The sequence below is a fragment of the Rhinichthys klamathensis genome, unplaced genomic scaffold (assembly GCF_029890125.1).
Source record: "Rhinichthys klamathensis goyatoka isolate OS25496 unplaced genomic scaffold, OSU_Roscu_1.1 h1tg000079l_1, whole genome shotgun sequence".
NCBI classification, from domain to species: domain Eukaryota; kingdom Metazoa; phylum Chordata; class Actinopteri; order Cypriniformes; family Leuciscidae; genus Rhinichthys; species Rhinichthys klamathensis.
The window spans coordinates 3812501-3833512 of NW_026606621.1; the positions used below are offsets into that span (position 1 = coordinate 3812501).

General features: G+C 42.2%; 1 protein-coding gene and 1 pseudogene across 1 annotated transcript in view; one reads left to right on the top strand and one right to left on the bottom strand.

The window, feature by feature from the left end:
* il1rapl2 (interleukin 1 receptor accessory protein-like 2) overlaps window positions 1-21012 on the top strand; it is a 524364-nt gene that overhangs the window by 253186 nt on the left and 250166 nt on the right. The gene's annotated exons all lie outside the window — the stretch shown is intronic.
* On the bottom strand, window positions 16851-16967 carry LOC130085482 (5S ribosomal RNA; annotated as a pseudogene).

Genomic DNA, 21012 nt, shown 5'->3' on the forward strand with positions numbered 1-21012 from the left:
ACTACTACATAATAGTTATATTATATTAATCCCATGACAGTAATAGCCATATTATAAAACAAATGCACTGAAAAATAAAGGACAGTCATTAAAGCGGTAATGTTTGCACGTAGGTTTTATTAGCATTTAGGAGAGTATTGCAAGAAGCTGCTTATATTAACCTTACTTTCGAAAAATAAATAAATACAATCATGATTTTTCATGAAAAATTATGTTAGAATTGTAGGCCTAAAATAGGCCTACCTTGGTTTCAGGTATAATTATACAATTACAATTAATTTGGTTTGTCGTGATTAATTTGTTTTCATAATCAGTAAAAAGAAAAATCTTAATAAACACATATGAACAATTCAATTATTGTATTAATTGTTTTTATATCTTGAAACTAATGTTACCCAAGCAGCGTTTCGCGCTCAGATGTGATGGCGGAATGAATAGCATATACATTACCAAAATGTGATTGCAGAATATATTTAAATATTAATATAATATAAAAATTATCCATCAAATTGTCATTTTCAAATTGAGTTAACAATAATGCCTGACCAGTAAATTACTTGGTGAACAAAGAAAACATTTTGGCATTAGGCATTGGAATTAGCCTAGTTAATGCCTAAATTTTTTAAAGTTTTACCTTATGAATAGAATTTAGTTTAATTTTGAAATTCATCGCCGGAGTAAATGGGAACATGATTTATTGAAAATATTTGAAAAAATAGAAGTTTTTCTAAAGTCAATACTTTTTAATGGTTTGTCAACTTTCCATTCCTCCGCTGCGTGATTCTTGTCAGCGCTGGATTGTAGTCAGCGCGAAACACATGTTTGAGCACGTGAATGCAGATTCTTGTCAGCGCGAAACACATGTTTGAGCACGTGAATGCAGATTCTTGTCAGCGCTGGATTGTAGTCAGAGCGCTGGTCTATAACTGGAAAAATAATAGAGTCGTTGCAAAAGTAACGATACATAGCTTAGGCTATGTGCATTAAACTGGAAGAAGAATCACAAGCGTGTCGGTGAGAACACTCATTTAAACAGCATTCACATCTGAACTTGACTGCACATTATATTTTTGACATTATTGATACTGCTTTCAATCGTAATGCAATAGAAATGAACACAAAAAAACCTGCTAGTATACTGATGGTGGACTTGCGGTCAGGAGTAGGCTAGAACGGCCGAATGATTTTCTTTTTTTTATTTGAGCGCTGCTGACGTTTTCTTTCACGCGCACCATAGACGCGCGCGCACACAATAGCTATGACATCACAATCTACGCATGTTTTACAACATAATTTAACATATATGGTCCTAACACTTTTAAAATAGCCCACTTAAAGTGTTTATTACACTCATAGAAATACAGGCTGATGGTCGACCTGCTGGGCATTGCTGCCTGACGCACCTCCACCAGTGCCTTTTGTGCAGGTGTGCTCCACCTCTTTGGGCATAACACGGGTCATCAGCTGGGGACCACCAGTCATGGATGTTTCGCTCCTTTAACCCCAGTACATCTCCTGGTGGCGGAGCGATGGCAGGGATCACTCCCTGCCACCCCCTGTTGATGCCCTAGGTTTTACTTGGCCCCCATCCCCTATGCTTCCTCCTTAGCCAGAGCCAAAAGCTGCCCCTCTCGGCCTCCTCTGCCAGTTCTTTAATGGCTTTTCGACACCCTGCTCCTGTACATCCCATTTCGCGGAGCAGGCGAACCGTTGACGACCCAACGAAGCCCCTACATCCCACTTCAACGGGACACGTGGTGGCTTTCCAGCCAGCCTCTCTGCAGTCTTCTACCAGATCTGCATACTTGGCACGCTTCCGCTCGTTGGCAGCCTCCATTCCCTCCTCCCATGGGACAGTAAGCTCCACCAACAAGATGGACTTGCATGACTCTGACCACATGATCAGGTCTGGCCGGAGCAAAGTTTCTACGATCTCTCTGGGGAATTGGAGCTGCCTCCCCAGGTCGACCCTCATGTTCCACTCACTGCCAGATGAGAGGACTCTAGATATTGCTCTCTGGTGAGGGTGGTTGATTTTCTCTCCGGCCCTTGCAAACAGGATGGGACTTCTCGTTGGCTCAGAAGGTCTTCTATTAGCTTCCTGTCTACATGACTCTGCAACCTCTGCTAGCTTCCTCAACACCAGATCATGTTGCTACCTATAGCGGCCTTGGGACAATGCTGTCTTGCAGCCCGAAAGGATGTGCTGGAGGCTTGCATTGCTGGTACTGCAAAGGGGGCAAAGTTCTTCAGTGCCAAACCACTGATGGAGGTTTCTGGGACAAGGTAGGGTGTCATAGGTAGATCTAATCAGGAAGCTGAGCCTGGCTTGGGGGATCTTCCGCAGATCAGCTGAGCCTGCCTTGATGTTAAGGCGCTCCTGCTCAGTCCTTGTCACTTCTGCCACCGCCATGGCTCTCTGCTCTTCTTTGGAGGCCTTTGACCAGAAGAGGGGGGTCTCGCTCCTCCCAAGGCCTGCTCGACCCTCCTAGACTCCTGGACTACAAATAAATTACTAAATGCTTAAAATGAATCAAAGTAAATGAACACAAATTTGCGTTATATATTTAAACTAGTGAATGCCCTCCATTAAAACCTGAACGCCCCCCTTTCAAGACTCTTGCGTCTAACGCCCCCCGTTGTTTTCTAAACGCCCCCTGGGGGGCGGTACCGCCCCCGTTGAGAACCACTACTCTATATGTATTGTTTTTTAGTACTTATGTGAATTTAAATGTCTAAAAACTAAAATAAGCATGTGGTTGAAAACACAACACATATATGCATATAAATATATGACAAGTGCTGAGCGTGTCCGTCTCTGGCTCAGCGCCACCCAACACGCGGAAGCACATTTGAATTTAGCAGTTGATCACGTGATGCACTGACCGTTCTAATCACACCGGTGTGATCGTACGTGCGAAATTCAGTGATTCCTCTGCGTACCACTAGAGGGAGGTACCACACTTTGAGAATCAGTGTTCTAGAGGAAGGATGGCATTTAATGAACTTACTCAATAAATTATGAAATTTATTTTAATGAAAATACTTTTTCTGTAGTCGTATTATAAAATTAATAAGGCATGCAAGACTGTGCTATATTGTGAATATAGTCACTGTGCTGCATTTGTGCTTAATAATCCCCTTTGGCAGTAACAATATTCACAAAATATAACACAACCACATGTACCTTGTAGATTAATGAAATTGGTATTGCCTAAAACTTGTATTAGGCGTACTATTAACAATAATACTAAATACTAAAGAGTCTGAAGTTAAGTGATTTTTATTTCAATGTTTCACTTGACAGTTTTCTGCAGTGAACATCAGTTTGTTGGAGGTCATTCAGACTTCTGTGGGCTTTCAAGGCTTGGTGTCACAAAAGCATCAAACCTCTGTGTACTTTGTAGTAGAAAACTTTTATTTGAATTTAAGTTGTTTGATTTATATTAATGGAGAATTGCCAGGGCTGTCACTAATGGCTTGAATGGTGGGACAAATTCATGGGGCCTCAACCAAACCATTTTGGTATAAAACATTTTCTTGAAGTATCCCTTAAAGCTCCAGTCCGTAACTTTTTTGGATTAAAAATTATCCAAAATAATTTTTTGAGCAAGTACATAACCAGCCAGTGTTCAAAACTATCTGCTTGCCTTAGCTCGATTCAAAACGGTAAGCTTGTAATAATGTTTTTAATTCCAGTGGTACTGGTGGATTTCCACGGGAAATTCAAGCATGTTCTTTGCGTCATTACTTCACATCTGTACACATAAAGAAGGAGTCTCGGCTAGTAGGCTATATTGCGTGTGAGGATGTTGGAGGTGGAGATTTATTGCCTTTTCTCACAGCACTTGATATAATTAAACTTATTAATTTGATGGCGGATCCTGAAAGGTTCAAACGACAATCACCAGTGACAACTGGAGATTCACCCGTTGTAAAACACAAAAGACTTTGGACTGAGAGTTTGGAAAAAGAGACTGCAACCGACCCATGCGAAAACAAGGATAAATATCTGAAGGGCTTTAAATGTAATCACGCAATGCTGATGTTGTTAACATTAACAATTTGAGAACAAAATATATTTTTGCACGGTTTGACGTGATATGATAAGCGATCGTTAGATTTAATCAGTGCGATTTACTGCAATGTTTTTTTTTTCCCTTAGTTGGTCAAAAGAACAAAAGTGTTCTTACTTGTTCAGATTACATTTTAGGGTGAAAATTCTTATTTTGGTCATACATCCAAAAAGTAGAATCTGTGATTGCGAATGTTTATGTTTATTACTGACAGCTGCACATTCTTCTCAAAACATTGGATTCATCTGCACTGTGCCATGCTGAGGTACAACTCATGTAAAGTTGATAATTCCGCGAATGACTGCAATTGCAGATTTCGAACAGAGATGGCGACAAAGAGGAAAACCTGCGGACTGCAGCTTTAAGCTTTTAATTTAACATTTCAATCATTTAACAACATATTTGCACGTTCACAGTTCTATGGTTAATAGTCACATGACACGCAGGTAAACAATTAAAAATATTACATCTTTTTTAGTAAGTGTTTTGTTTGTATTGTTAAATAATTTATTTACAGTATAGGGCTACACAATTTGGTCAAAAAATATATTTTTTTTCATGTTGCGATTGGAACTGCAATATGATAAACATTTAATCTCATAAGAAAACGTCTTGTACTGTTGCTGTTGAAACATCCAATTGTTACGTCCCCGTTCTAGGGTCAGGGGAAATAACTTCTCAGGTTACGACTGTAACCTATGTTCCCTGAGAACAGGGAACGAGACAATACGTCATCGACGTTATGGGGAACGCCTCAGGCGTGACAGGTGTCTGAAATCAAATATCAACTCACAGCAATCATGTTGACCGGCGACAGCCCGTGCATCATCAGCTCGAATGATGAGCGCGCAACCTGGATGTATAAAAAGGGTGCCTTGAAACCGTGACAACATCCTATCGTCTGAAGGGACTGTTGCAGGCAGGCCCCGAGGTATGGCAGGGAGACGTATTGTCTCGTTCCCTGTTCTCAGGGAACATAGGTTACAGTCGTAACCTGAGAAGTTCCCTTTCGAAGGGAACTCAACAATACGTCATCGACGTTATGGGGAACGAAATACCCACGCCGCCATACTGAGGGGAGTGCATGCCCAATGGCAGTGACAACTGTCAGAACCAGTAATACAAAAAACCACTCACCCTAGGTCACGTTGGGCTGTCAGTGACAGCACTCCCTACCGGTCATAGCCCAAGCTAATGAACCGAGAAACTGCCAGAACAAGTTCATGGGAGGTATATCTGGGCCAGCTCAAAGGCTTAGGACCACAACTTCCTAATAGAAGGGGTCCCTTCTAGGGAGTGTGGCTAGGGGACTCAAGGGACTCCCAGCCAGTCACTATTCAGGAGAGCATGCCTCCTGACATGCCACCAGGCTGGCCTGGTGATCTATACTAAGATGCACAGTCTGGCCATAGCCTGTCTGTCCGAGACAGAGCCTCTGGAAAACTGCCTTGAAAAAGGCATTCAAAACTGAAGGCCTGCAAAGCTGGCATAAACCATTCAGTTCCGGATCACAGAAACGGGACCACCTGGAGAGTGTAACTAAACCTCAAGAAAAGACGGAAGTCGTCCACTCAACCCATGGGTCTACCCAGTGCTCGTACTGAACACTGAGGAAGTAAGAGAGGGATCAAAAACCAGGAAGGTCTGCTGATGCCAAAGACCTGATTACCCCCTATGTGGGGAGCTCCAGTACCTGAGAGCTCACATCAGGAAGGCCGGTGAGGCCTTTAACCTGGCGACCACAGTATGTGGGAACTCATATCAGGAAGGCTGGTAAGGCCTGTAACCTGATCCCCAGTATATGGGAGCTCATATCAGGAAGGCCGGTGAGGCCTGTAACCTGACAACCACACCACGTGGGGGCTACATTAGAAAGTACATGAAACAAAAGTGCATGTACTTAGCCATTCCGAGTCCAGAAAAGGCCTGGATCAGAATTAAGAAGTTAGCCAGAAAGGCGTCTGTCGTAGCATACTTCGACGACAGGAAGTATCTAGAGTGGGACCCGAAGTGAAAGACTTGGGTCTGGGCCACATAGAAAGGGACTGAAGCGTACAGCGCATGACCCTTACCATAAAAATGGATTTTAGAAAGTACACAAGATGCTCCATCATGTGACTTACGGTTACGGTATGGTTCTGACATGACCAGGAAGGCCAGATGAGGCCTATAACCTGATAGTCAAAAATGTGTGGGAGCTCACATTCAGGAAGGCCTGATGAGGCCTGCAACCTGACATGTGAAAGCTCACAACCACACCCTAGCGACCACAGTGAGTGGGAGTTCACATTCAGGCAGGCCTGGTGAGGCCTGAAACCTGACATGTGACAACTCATAACCAGGAAGGCCAAGGAGGCCTGAAGCCTGGTGACCACTGAATGTGGGAGCTCAAAACCAGGAAGGCCGGCGAGGCCTGTAACCTGACAACCACAGTAGGAGGGAGCTCATATCAGGAAGGCCTGACAAGGCCTGTAACCTGATAACCACACCATGTGGGGCTAGTTTCAGAAAGGCCATAAATATGGATTTTAGAAAGTACATGAAACAAAAGTGCATGTACTTAGTAATTCTGAATCCAGGAAGACCTGGATCAGAAAAAGCGTCTGTCGTAGCAAACTTTGACGACAGGACGCATCTAGAGCGGGACCCGAGGTGAAAGACTTGAGTCTGGGCCACATAGAAAGGGACCGAAGCGTACAGCGCATGACCCTTCCCATAAAAATGGATTTTAGAAAGTACATGAAACAAAAGTGCATGTACTTAGTAATTCCGAATCCAGGAAGACCTGGATCAGAAAAGGCATCTGTCGTAACAAACTTTGACGACAGGACGCAACTAGAGTGGGACCAGCGGTGAAAGACCTGGGTCTGGACCACATAGGAAGGGACCGAAGCAAACAGCGCATGACCCTTACCATAAAAATGGATTTTAGAAAGTACACAAGACGTTTCGTCGTGTGACTTACCATAAGTATGGTTTTAACATAATCAGGAAGGCCAGATGAGGCCTGTAACCTGATAGTCAAAATGTGTGGGAGCTCACATTCAGGAAGGCCTAATGAGGCCTACAACCTGGCAGGTGACAGCTCACAACCACACCCAAGCGACCACAGTAAGTGGGAGTTTACATTCAGGAAGGCCTGGTGAGGCCTGAAACCTGACATGTGACAACTCATAACCAGGAAGGCCAAGGAGGCCTGAAGCCTGGTGACCACTGAATGCGGGAGCTCATAACCAGGAAGGCCGGTGAGGCCTGTAACCTGACGACCACAGTAGGTGGGAGCTCATATTCAGGAAGGCCTAGTAAAGCCTGTAACCTGATACCCAATATTTGGGAACTCACAACCAGGAAGGCCGGTGAGGCTTATAACCTGCCGACCACAGGATGTGGGAGCTCATAACCAGGAAGGCCGTTGAGGCCTGTAACCTGTCGAGCACAGAAGGTGAGAGCTCATATCAGGAAGGCCGGTGAGGCCTGTAACCTGGCGACCACAGTATGTGGGAGCTCATATCAGGAAGGCCGGTGAGGCCTGTAACCTGGCGACCACAGTATGTGGGAGCTCATAACCAGGAAGACCTGGTGAGGCCTGTAACCTGACGACCACAGTATGTGGGAGCTCATATTCAGGAAGGCCTAGTAAGGCCTGTAACCTGAAACCCAGCCTGTGGGAGCTCATAACCAAGAAGGCCTGGCAAGGCCTGTAACCTGGCGACCACAGCATGTGGGAGCTCATAACCAGGAAGGCCGGTGAGGCCTGTAACCTGGCGAGCACAGAAGGTGAGAGCTCATATCAGGAAGGCCGGTGAGGCCTGTAACCTGGCGAGCACAGTAGGTGGGAGCTCATATCAGGAAGGCCGGTGAGGCCTGTAACCTGGCTACCACAATATGTGGGAGCTCTTATCAGTAAGGCTGGTAAGGCCTATAACCTGATACCCAGTGTTTGGGAGCTCATAACCAGGAAGGCCGGTGAGGCCTGTAACCTGGCGACCACAGCATGTGGGAGCTCATAACCAGGAAGGCCTGGCGAGGCCTGTAACCTGGCGACCACCGTGTGTGGGAGCTCACATTCAGGAAGGCCTAGTAAGGCCTGTAACCTGAAACCCTGTATGTGGGAGCTCATAACCAGGAAGGCCGGTGAGGCCTGTAACCTGGCGACCACAGTATGTGGGAGCTCATATCAGGAAGGCCGGGTGGGGCCTGTAACCTGATAACCACAGTATGTGGGAGCTCATATTCAGGAAGGCTGGATTAGGCCTGTGACCTGACACATGGAAGCTCATAGCCTGGAAGGCCTGGTGAGGCCTGTAACCCAGCGACCACCACATGTGGGAGCTCAACTCACTTTACAATACATTACCTTCGTTTGTTTTTCCAAACATGTCCCCGGCTCTGTACAGGAGACGAGTTCTGAAAAAGAAGAGAAAAATGTTATTTGTGCAGAAAAAACATTTTCACTCAACATAAAACCTGCAACATGCGGAATGAAGCACATCAGGACTCAGGAACTCAGAAACCTGAGTTCTACTGTTTCACAAACCAAGGCAAGGCACTCCTAACAACCAAGCTGAAGCGGGCCATCAGAGAATTCTTGAACTCATCATGGGCCCCGCCCCAGGCCTGATGTAGGAGGAGCCTGGGAGCGATGGTGGTTAGGAGACAAGATCCAGGGAGGTGATGTCTAACGTTCAGTCCGAGAACGTTTACTCTGGATCACCTCCCTGAGATCCTGCCTCCCGCGGGAGTTACGCCTCCTGCGCACCCTGCTCCCCCTGCTAGGAGGAGGGGGTGCACGGGAAGCGACACTGGCCTTCTGGGTCCGTCTGTGATCCTCAGACCACGACGGACCAGGCCCTCCCGCCTGCCTGGGCTGGGCCGAGGACCTCCGCGGTATGCAGCTCTTAAACGCCGCAGAGCGCGCCCTCGCCTCCCTGAACTTATTGACCACTGTCTCGACAGAAGGTCCGAAAAGCTCGGAAGGCGAAACCGGCGAATCGAGGAGAAACGTTTTTTCTTTCTCCCCGATGTCAGCCTGGTTGAGCCACAGATGCCTCTCCGTGGCCACCATAGCAGCCATCGCACGACCGATGGAAACCGCAGACTGCTTGGTGGCCCGGAGAGTCAAATCCGTGGTGCGGCGCAGCTCCGCGACCGCGTCAGGGGACAGGCCGGCCCCCTGATCGAGGTCCCGCAGCAGGTCGGCTTGGTAGGCCTGAAGGACCGGGAGGGTGTGCAGAACCGCACCCGCCTGAACTGCTGCCGTGTACGCTCTGCCATTCAAGCGCGAAGTTGTCTTGAGCGACTTGGATGGCAGGGTCGGAGCTTCTAGTGAAGACGACCGACCAGAGGCGAGATAGTTAGCCAACGTCTCGTCCACTGGCGGCATCGACACATACCCGTGCTCCGCGGCTCCCTCCACAGCAGCGAAACTAGCCCGCTGATGTAGATAGAGACGCGCGGAGAACGGGTTCTTCCATGCCTTCTCGATCTCAGAGTGAAGATCGGGAAGAAATGGAAGGCTCAACCGAGCTGGTGGCTTACGGGTGGGGAGGAACCGGTCATCCAAGATACCACGAGCGGGTTCCTCCCGGACGCGCCTCCACTGCAGCTGCAATCTTTCCGTGGCACGCCCCATAACATCCACCAGCTCAGCGTACACTGGGCAGGAGGGCTGAGATGGTTCGATCTCGACCAAACTGACATCATCAACACCCACCTCCTGCCCGGCCCGAAGAGAACCAGTTACAGATTCATCAGAGAGAGAAAGAACTTCCTCAACATCGACCTGTAACTCACCCTCATCAGCTGGCAGATCATCCGAGAGGTTAACACCCCTCTCCAGATGATCTGCCAGCTCCATCTGAGAACCCCACGAGCTCAACCGCCGCTGAGCCTCAGCCCGAGCGGGACCGGAACCGCGGGGTTCAGATGCCGCGCCCACTTCCCTCGAGAAGTGGGACAGACGAGAGCGGAGAGTTTTGATCGTAAACCTCTCACAGTTCGCGCAGAAAGCTCCCTCGAGAGCTTCCCGCGCTTGCTCTTCCCCCAGGCAAAACACGCACAGATCGTGTGAATCTTCCGGTGTCAAATATCTAGGACACGGGTCAGCACACTTGCGGAAGGTATTACGCCGCTTCTCTGTACGCTTCATCTTGAACGTTGATTTATTTTTCAAACAGACAAACAGTCCCTGAAGACGAAAGGATGTTGTCACGGTTTCAAGGCACCCTTTTTATACATCCAGGTTGCGCGCTCATCATTCGAGCTGATGATGCACGGGCTGTCGCCGGTCAACATGATTGCTGTGAGTTGATATTTGATTTCAGACACCTGTCACGCCTGAGGCGTTCCCCATAACGTCGATGACGTATTGTTGAGTTCCCTTCGAAAGGGAACAAGTTCTTACACCACAATTTTATTCTCTTTTTATTTATATTTTTATATATACAACACCGCTTTCACCACTGTACAAAAAGGAAGCAAATAGGCTTCAGGGTTGGACCAAGGACAAAATAACAAACAAAAACTACAGTAATGGCTGAACAATCAACCACATTAAAGAAAGAAAACACACCAAAAAGGAATATGTATCACAAATATATGCACCCTGATGCAAATGGAAAAGTTGCTTTTTAAGGTGTTCACTCGTGGGTTCAGTCTTTACAAGAACCAAATAAGACCTCTTTAAGTGAACAAACTGAACAGAGTAAAAACGAATAAACAAAAATAGTCTTTGCATTGACCTTCTAACTTGACATTTAAAGTTGTAATTATCATAGTTGGGTGCAAATAAAGATGAGTGCAGGATCTAATCGCAAGCGGTTTAGATTTTATTTAAAGGTGCAAAACGCAAGTCTCTGAGTTTTTGCAGAACTACGCCCCCTCTGGCGACAAGCGAAACTGCAACCAGAGTTGTGCACGCTCATGGACCACACGCATCTTTTATTGGATATGTTTTATGTTTCATGTTGTACTATTCTTCCGAACACAATTCCTAGTTTATGAAACTGTTCACTAACAATGGTAGTAAAACCAATTCTGATTGTACATGTATCTAGCTTACGCTAAAGCATTACACATTTTACGCATCGTCATTTGTTGTCATACATAGATTGGCCGTATCAAACATTAGAGACTGGGCTATATCTTACCGTTTTATCAAGAAAAAAGCCAACTGAGGATCCCGTTTGAGACCAAGAGCAGACCGGAGATCTCTCCATTTGTTGAATGCCTTCCCGAGGTTGACTCTCGTCTTACTCCGACGCCTGTCTGACTCCAATTTGGACCTTTTGGTGGCACTAGACAAAATTTTTCTTTTCTTTACTTTACGTGGAGTTTGCGTTGGGGTTTGGAATGGACTACAAGCCGGTCTCTTTGAATCCATCTTCTACCTCTGACGCACGAGTTGTCTTCGCTGATGCTAAGAATGGCGGCGCCGGCGAATACACAAACCTGCGAGACATAGCCTGGTGAGCGTGAATGCGTATGACGTCACGCCCAGTCTCAAATTCGAGCCCGAATCCCTCTTATATATTTTACTGTACAGGATTATAGAGGCAATCTCAGTGCGCAGAGAAGGGCTCATTCAGCCCATCAGGCAGTTCTTTAAGCATGTATAGGATAGAAAAACAGGTATTTTTAACATGAAAAGTTGCGCAATGCACCTTTAACAAAGAACTCAGAATGCAGAAAACCCAATACACATGCACTTTATTATTATTAATCAAAAAATATTTTTTATTTAAATTTTATTTTAAACTACAAGTTACAGTACTAATATGTCTTCAATACTTCACTTTCAAACGTTAAACCCTCAAGCTTTTTTTGACTGAAACCTGCAGTGAAAACTTTAGTCAGACTGTTTAGTTGACAACAGGTTTATAAACGCTTCTCGTTACAAAACTGATGAATATGCTGAAAACTTATGTTCACAAAAATGTTGGAAATTAGGAGAAGGTGAAAATAAAGTGATCCTGATGCACATTATGAGCGACATGCAGGGATGGAGGTTGTTTGGAGCAGCATTTCCTGTGAACTTGATCATGAGCTGCTCGGATGTAAATGAACACAGTCTCGCTTCACTCTGAAACATGCAGTGCATTAGCCTTATGTGATTTGACAAGCCATTTCACGATTTAAATTTTATTTTGATTAATTTTACAGCCCTATTTATTTATTTTAAATGTTTATCATTTAATCATTAGCTTTTCATCATCTCATGAACCCCTGCAGTTCCATCAATAACCCTTATGGGTCATTGAACCCCTATGGGAAACCCTGGCTTAAAGGGATAGTTCAAATGAAAGTCGTTCTTCTTCCTTCTACTGTACACAAAATAAATTTTGAAGAATGCTAGGAACCCAACAACATTGGACATTTATCAAAATATCTTCTTGTATGTTCAACTAAAGAAAGAAAGTCCTACAGGGTTGGAAGGGTGTGTAAATATGAGAATTTAGATTTTTAAGTGAACCATATTTTGAGATCCAAGAAATGACACACTTCAGTCACATCTGATTCTTACATCCTGAGACACTGGGATGACCTCTGGCATACCCACGACCCAACAAAGGACAAGTGCTTTGGAACGTGGATCGATGGGTCACATTTAAAGGGAAATTTTAGATTGACAGATACTAAAACTCAATGTCATTGCCATTCAAATCGCTGGTGATGGCATTTATGAGATGGATGTCAGAGATTGTTTTGATCTGTCAGCATTGTAGATTTCTCTCAGATACATGTCCTCAGGAGAATCTTTATCTCCTGTCCTACTGAATGGCATACTGATGTATCATGGTCCAAACACAGTTATTTTGGATGTTAACTGGTAAGGACATGAATACTTTTTACCAGCCTTTAACATTTCATGTTTTCTGAATCTGAATCACATTTAGTAAAATAATACTACACATGCCTGGCGAGTCTGCAAATGATACATGTGTGTCGTGGGTGGATGTACAGGAAAGTGTTGCTTGTTAGTGTGATATACTCTCCAGTACTACAGAGGTGAGTCAGTACTCGAAACATCACACTTTAAAATCTGTGTTCTAACATTGGACAAATGTTTTCTTTTTTCCACATGAATCTGTGCAGCCACAGTACTAGCATGTTTCAGATCATTTGTTTCATAACATCACTTTCAAATGAATAATAGGATCAAATCCAAGATGTGGGTTGTCCTTGCTTAATATAGCCTCGCATTGGCAGGATGGTTATTGAGAGGAGAAAACAAGATTTCCTTGCATTTGCTACATATTCAACAGGCTAAACCATAAATAAGGTTTGGGATTTTTTTTTTATTTTTTTTTGAGCAATGTTGGTAAAAAAAAAAAAAAAAAAAAAAAACATAAATCTTATTATTTTGATTATTTCGATAACAGGTTTTATCATAGTTTTTGTCCAACTCCATTGACTTGACTTGGACAAAAACTACGATAAAACCTGTTGGAAAGCATCTTTTGCAGCGATTTTTGTGAGCATATCAGTGAACACCCCAGACCATTTCACGTCTTTGTAAACTAAAGTTTAATATGTTTTATGAAGGATTGTTCCAGTGCACCTATGCAACCATTGTGTGTGTGGGGATGGGGGGGTGCAACCACAGAAACCGAAAATTCTTGGGCAAGCAGCATGTGTCCAAATTTCAATCTTAACCGTTCTATTTCATCAGAAACGATCTTAAAACAGGTCTTTAAGTGTAAAATACCGAACTTGTCCTTTAATCATTTTTGCTATGTTCTTACATAAAGTACACATAAAATGTACTTTAAGTAAGAGCAACATAAGTATGTTTTCTGTAAATGCACTAAAACTTCACTAAAAGTATGCTTGTGTTTAGCATATTTCTTAAAAGTGTAAATAGGTTTTGTATATGTAATTTTGCAGGAAATATTAAACATGAGCATACTATATACTGGTATTATTAGCAGAAATTTATTTAAATTCTATACACAACTTACTGCAATACGAGCATAACACTATATTGCATTGAAATTTAAAGTTGTGAAGGTCATCTTGCTCTGTGTGACTGTATAGTGTAAATGCTACGGTAAATGCTACGGTAAAATACAGTACAATGCATAAGAGTACTGCCCACAAGACTTTACCTCTGGTGACTTAATAACTTTTTTAAGATTCACCTTTGGCTTAGTGAAGTATAGAGTAAAGTAAAGATTCTAGGGGCCTGATCAGACGGGGGTGAGAGATGCAAACCATCAGAGTTTTTAATCACTCAAGATCCTCCCACGTCATGTAGATAAATGTGAACTTTTATTATGATGCACAACATCAAAGTTGCTGTATCGCTTCTTCAGGCTCAGTTTTTGAATGTGTGTGGGATTTGAGTGTTACAACATATGAAGTTTATGATCAAATGTACATAAAGAAATCGTTTGGCCTCAGAATTCAATTCACATTTATTTGTATAGTACTTTTCACAATCCATATCGTTTCAAATCAGCTTTCTCTCAAAATCTCAATTTTACTGGCATAGTTTATTAAAAAAATATGGCATCATGTTCTCAGCCTTACTCATCATTCCAACCCCCCCCTCCCCCCTCCCCCTGTCCCCCCGTGGAACAAGAAAATATTACATTTGGAAGCATGGTTTAAGAAATCATCGCTTCAGTTCCAAGTGAGTTTCTGTAGCTCAAACTCATGACCTTGGTTAGCGACAGCAATATCATAGGTGTGATTCAATACACATGCATTTAAAACACTGGTAAATAAAATGAATAATTTAGCGCTCATTTTCATCTTAATTTATATATAATAAGCCATTACAGAGAAGGCTCCCTGGAGCGAGTTTAGGTTAAGTGCATTCCTGATCCTGAAGGTCATACTTGTTGTAGAGCATGTCTGACTGCTGCAAACCTTCAGTCGCTGGCTCATGGCCATGTCAAACAGCATCCTCTGAGCCAGCAATCTACATCTGTATCTCCAGCATCAGCACAGCCTTTGCCATGATTACACACACAGACTTTTTACAGTTGCATTAAGTGTATCTGTGTTAGCGTCCTATCTCTGGCTGAACGGATGGGTTCAAATAAATCACCCTGAATAGGAGAAATCAATAAGCAATCTGGGAGATGATTAATTAGGTAGAAGGGAATGAATTTCCCATCTGTCTAGATCCAAGTCAGAGTAACACCAGATTTTGGAAGTTTGGTTTGATGGTGTGATTGGAGTTTTCTGATGGACACTCGTAGATATCTCTCTCTCTTTCTCTCTGTATCACTCATTTGTTAAAGAGGTTAAATAGAAAAGGCTCTGTCTGCATCAGTGTCACAGTGCAGCTCTCTGACATCACAGCACAGTGCTGTCGTTTCTCAGTGACCCTGACCTGTTGTCCCCAATAAATGCTCGTTCACACCAAGAATGGTAACTATACAGATTACTATAACCGTATTAGCCTCGACACCAACACACAATTACATTCTGTTTATGTATGCATTTAGCCTCAAAACTGTTCTCTGAGATATGTGATGTAAGACATTTAATTCAGAGATTCCCGCAAGTCAAGTTTACACGAGTACAATTTTTTTTTAATCGTTCATAACTTATGGAGAGAAATAGTTCAGACACTCGACAAGGATGAAACTTTCTAATGCTCACTCACATGAAATTTCAATACACATGAAATACTAATTATTTGCAAATACTTTCCTGAAAGTGTAATCTATGCACTCTTCAGATCATCAAATACTATTAAATGTGAAGTGTCTGTATAATATGTATTCCTGTATTAGTTTGTAGGGCTTGGCTAATTAAGCCAATAAGACACAATAAACTCTTCTTTTTTATTATAACAAATATGTAATCAAAAATGCCAGGTAGAAATCAATCAAAAATGAATATACTTTGAAAGACTTTGCCATTTGGCTGTACACATAGCCTACGGTAGTGATTGCATCAAAAGTGAAGCTTACTTTGGGCTTAGCAGAAGTTGTTAGGTCACATGAATTAGTAAATTGCTGAAACATGACTTTTTTTCTTTTCCTTTGTGCCACCTTCATGTGACTCTCTGCACAAATCTAGTTTTTACCTTAATAAAGCTGAGTACCACCATTAGAGTCTTCCAAGGGTTTGCATTTACAGTGCAAAAAAATCTCGCTTGCTTTTGATTCTTTTACTTCTAGTTCTTTTATGTTTATGAGATTGGAAAGCTGAAATTAACCTATAACAACTATGACCTTAAAACCACTAGGCGGCAATTGATGTTAATGTTCACTCCTCAATAATGCTCCTCATGTGAAGCACAGAAGAGACGAAACTCACCGCTGATTCCAACAGATCTTGACATTAACATATAATAATAATAATAATAATTCATTACATTTATATAGCGCTTTTCTCGGCACTCAAAGCGCTTTACATAGAAGGGGGAATCTCCTTAACCACCAACAATGTGCAGCATCCACCTGGATGATGCGACGGCAGCCATAGTGCGCCAGAACGCCCACCACACACCAGCTTACTGGTGGAGAGGAGACAGAGTGATGAAGCCAATTGGTATATATATATGGGGATGATTAGGAGGCCATGATGGACAGAGGCCACTGGGCAAATTTGGCCAGGATGCCGGGGTTACACCCCTACTTTTTTGAAAGACATCCTGGGATTTTTTGTGACCACAGAGAGTCAGGGCCTCGTTTTAACGTCTCATCCGAAAGACGGTGCTCTTTGACAGTATAGTGTCCCCATCATTATACTGGGATGTTAGGACCCACACAGGCCACAGGGTGACCGCCCCCCCACTGGCCTCACTAACACCTCTTCCAGCAGCAACCTGGTTTTCTCAGGAGGTCTCCCATCCAGGTACTAACCAGGCTCAGCCCTGCTTAGCTTCAGTGAGCAACCAGTCTTGGGCTACAGGGTGATATGGCTGCTGGCCATTGCATATTGCTTGATGTAGCTAATATTCTGATAAGCATTAAACATATGACATAGTACATTTCTAATTCTAAGTAAACTATTTTTTGTCTATACTCTTTGATATAGTATATGGTCCATTCCTGGTCATTGGGGATAGTAGAAGGTTTCTAGGTCAATGATGACCTCATCCATAGTGTCACATGAACATGATAACAATAATGTGAGCTGGTAAGATGACACATAATTAGATTATTAACAATGCCCTTTTCTGTCTCAATTACCCCTTACTTAACACTGAATTACACCATAAAGTCACAGAAATGTTCACAAGTATGCTGTTTATGGAGAGATCATGAGACAAGGCACCAAATTATGTAGGTCACACGTCACTTGAAGTGTTAGATGACCCTTGTTCAATCAATAAAATTATGTACACTAGAGAGGGTTTGTCAGCTGACCAATCTGAAGGATTTGTTAGATATTGTGTAACTTTTAACTGTGTATCACCACAAGGCAGACATAAGCAATGAATTTTTTTTTTATTAACAAAAGTATACAAGAGTATCTAACACAGTTACTAAATGAATACCATAAATTGATATGGCAATAAAGTGCATAAGATGGATAAATACTAGTAGTCAAGTTGGATGTTGCTATTGCAGATTTATATTATCTTATGGAAAGATAAACAGATTATTTCAAAGAAACCAATAAGGCGAAGAACCTTATTCCTCATCAGCAATATAAAAGAAAGATTATTTGTTATTAAGTGGCATGATCAGCTATACAATCTCTAAAGCAAATTTGGAAAGCAATATACTGACAATATAAACAGTTTTCAGGGACCTTGGAATTAAATTTGCATGCTCAAGTGCTGAACCTCGAATGTGCGAGGGGAAAAGCGAGCACAGAGAAGGTCCTTATTAGGGGGAAATTACAGATGAAGGTATTTTGGAAGTCAGGCTGACTAGTGGTGCAAAAGGTTCCTTAACAATCTTGAACAACCTGATGGAGTAACCTTAAAGTGCTTGAACTTGTTGCTTGTTGTGTCTGTTAGAATTTCTACACAGGCTGGAGACTCCAAATTTGGTTGTATCTCTTGTTGTCCCATTGATGGAACTGTTATCCCTTCCTGACAAGGAGGGAATTGCAATTTGCCAATTTTCCTATCCACCAACGTGATTGGCTGTTGTTGTCGGAGGTAGCTACAGTATGAACCACCTAGAAATGAACTTATTTACAGTGCGTGCATAATTATTAGGCAAGTTGATATTCTGATAAAAAAAATTTCACAAACAATTTACCAGTTGAAAACCACAGCAATATTAATAATTAATGTTGAGATGGTATATAATCATTAATAGGTTATATGTAATTGTTCATGAGGACTTAAAGTGAAAAATGCCTTATATTCAGATACTATTAGTTATTATTAGTTATTATAATGCTCTGGTATTTCCACATCAGATTCAGCATCTATCGAAATGCACAGTGGAAGATTACTGTGAACTACAAAGAGAAGGCACAAATATTGATAGACTAATTACAGCCTACCTTTTTCACAAACTCTCGAGCCCAGAGTATCAAAACACAGGCTTAACAAAGACACACACATATCATTTATATAAAGACAACAGAGCCTAAAATTTTAATTGACGTTTAAATTGTAGGTTACAATCCAATTGAATTTTTATGAGAAGAACTAGACCTTTTTAACCACAGGGTCATCTGTTCAGTAGTTGAGAATGTGCTTAGAGCATTTATGGAAATATATTTGTTTCCTTCACTAATTAATAAAAAAATATGAAGCATTTGCCCTTTTAAGGCAGTAAGATATGTCATCTTACTGCTGTAAAATGGCAAATGCTTTATATGCTTCATGACAAACTGTACATTAGTGGTGCTTGCTAATTAAGTAGCGGGGTTGCATTGACCACAAGGTTATGTGTGAGTCTGTTTGTGAGAAACAGAGAGTGATCACTATTGATTTATAAGATGTTTTCCTCATGGGGACCAAAAAATGTCCCCACAAGGTCAAAGATTTTGTATATCGCCATCTTCCCCATAACTTAGGGTTTACCTGAAACACACACACACACGCGCACTCGCACACACACACACACACACACACACACACACACACACACACACACACACACACACACACACACACACACACACACACACACACACACACACACACACACACACACACACACACACACACACACACACACACACACACACACACACACACACACACACCAGATCTGCATCAGAGGTTGTTCTTGTTCTTCTGCTTATTTACTTTTGTATTGAAATGCCTTAAAATGAAATGGGGTGGAGTTAGAGGAAGAGGTTGATGAAGAATGATACAGAATCATTTTGAAAAGGTAAATTTGATTAACAGAAGAAAAATTACTCTGTCTAGTGGCACCCATTGTGATGGGACACATATGCAAGAATACACCAAGACATTTGAAATAACACACAAAGGCAATTGCAAGATGTATATTTAGATACAACAATATTAACAATAATAAAATGAAAGAGATTCCTGTCATAATAACAGTTGTCATGGTAAAATTCCAGGTGAAGATAAAGCATCTTTCATTGCTCCCTTCACCAAGTGTGTTCCAAATGACGAGTCACATTTGCCCTGGTCCTTGCCCTGCTCACTTCCAATTTAAAGTTGCACCTTAGAAGTAGTTGAGCATTTATAAAAAATTCATCCAAATTAGCCAACCCCTTTAAAATGCCTCATTCAATCAGAATCAAGTATTCAAAATTGGTTGTATCTAATGAAATGTTCAGCAAGCCAGCTATTTGTTACAAAGTAATTTACTACTAATTAATCATGTTAGGTTGCATAATTAATCTATTCATCATACACTACATTGTTGGAGCTTTGCTGTAGAGACACAGTGCAAAGCCGAATCTCTCCGTCTAGAGGTTAACATTTTCCACAGAGCCGGTGGATACTGCCACCACACAATAAAATGGAAAGTGCAGATTGCCTCTTGGTCATGATATTATCAGCAAAACACAAACAGGCTGCTGGCTTTAAAGTGTGAACTTGGCATCAATGAGAAATCGATGTCAGAATATTTCCGATCCGTGAGCTGTTGTCATTGTGCCCTTGCCTTGAACTAAAAATCCAAACTCCATGGGGACTGTCCTTTAATAGCCTCATAAGACCCAGGAAAAAAATGTTTTTTGAATTTAGTATTTTTTCATGTCATTACATTGTTTAGACTCGCAGGGGTGTCCACACTCAGTCCTGGAGGGCCACTGTCCTGCAGAGTTTGGCTGTAACTTGCTTCAACACATCTGCCTGAAGTTTCTAGCATGTCTAGTAAGACCTTGATTAGCTGGTTCAGGTGTGATTAATTGGGGTTAGAGCTGAACTCTGCAGGACACTGGCCCTCCAGGAGCAGGATTGGACACCCTTGGTTTAGAGTATAAGAAACAAAAGGGGAAAAATATATGCTATATCCTCTGTACTAGAGGACACCAGGACTCAGTTGTTTAAAAAATAAAATGACATGAAATTACATGTATAGGAAAAAACAATGGTATTTCTTTTTTTCATTTACCAATCATTTTCTTGGTTTTTGTATTTTTTTTTTCCAGACCTAAAACCATGGGCTAGAGTTAACTGCAACTAACACACACGCACAACTAGGTGTCCGGTTACAGGACACGTTAAGACTGATAATACTTTTCCAAACACAAATACATTTACAGAGAGTTTTGACAATCACTTGAGAAATGTATAAATGTATCCAATTTTCCCATCTCATGATTTTCCTTTTATACGGTTTGGCCTATGTATTCATTCAAACTCTTTTGGATTAATGTTTCAGAATTGCATACTATGGTTAACTAAAATCACATGTGTATTATGTTTGGTATCTATGAACTCCAATTTTCGTTCCCTATTTGTTAAATTTACATTACATTTTGCTAACTCTGTGACACATTAGTATAAGAAGAATCTTGAAGGTTCTTCTCTTAAACACCCAATCAAATTATATATGCAAATGCCCTGCTAGAAGGACAA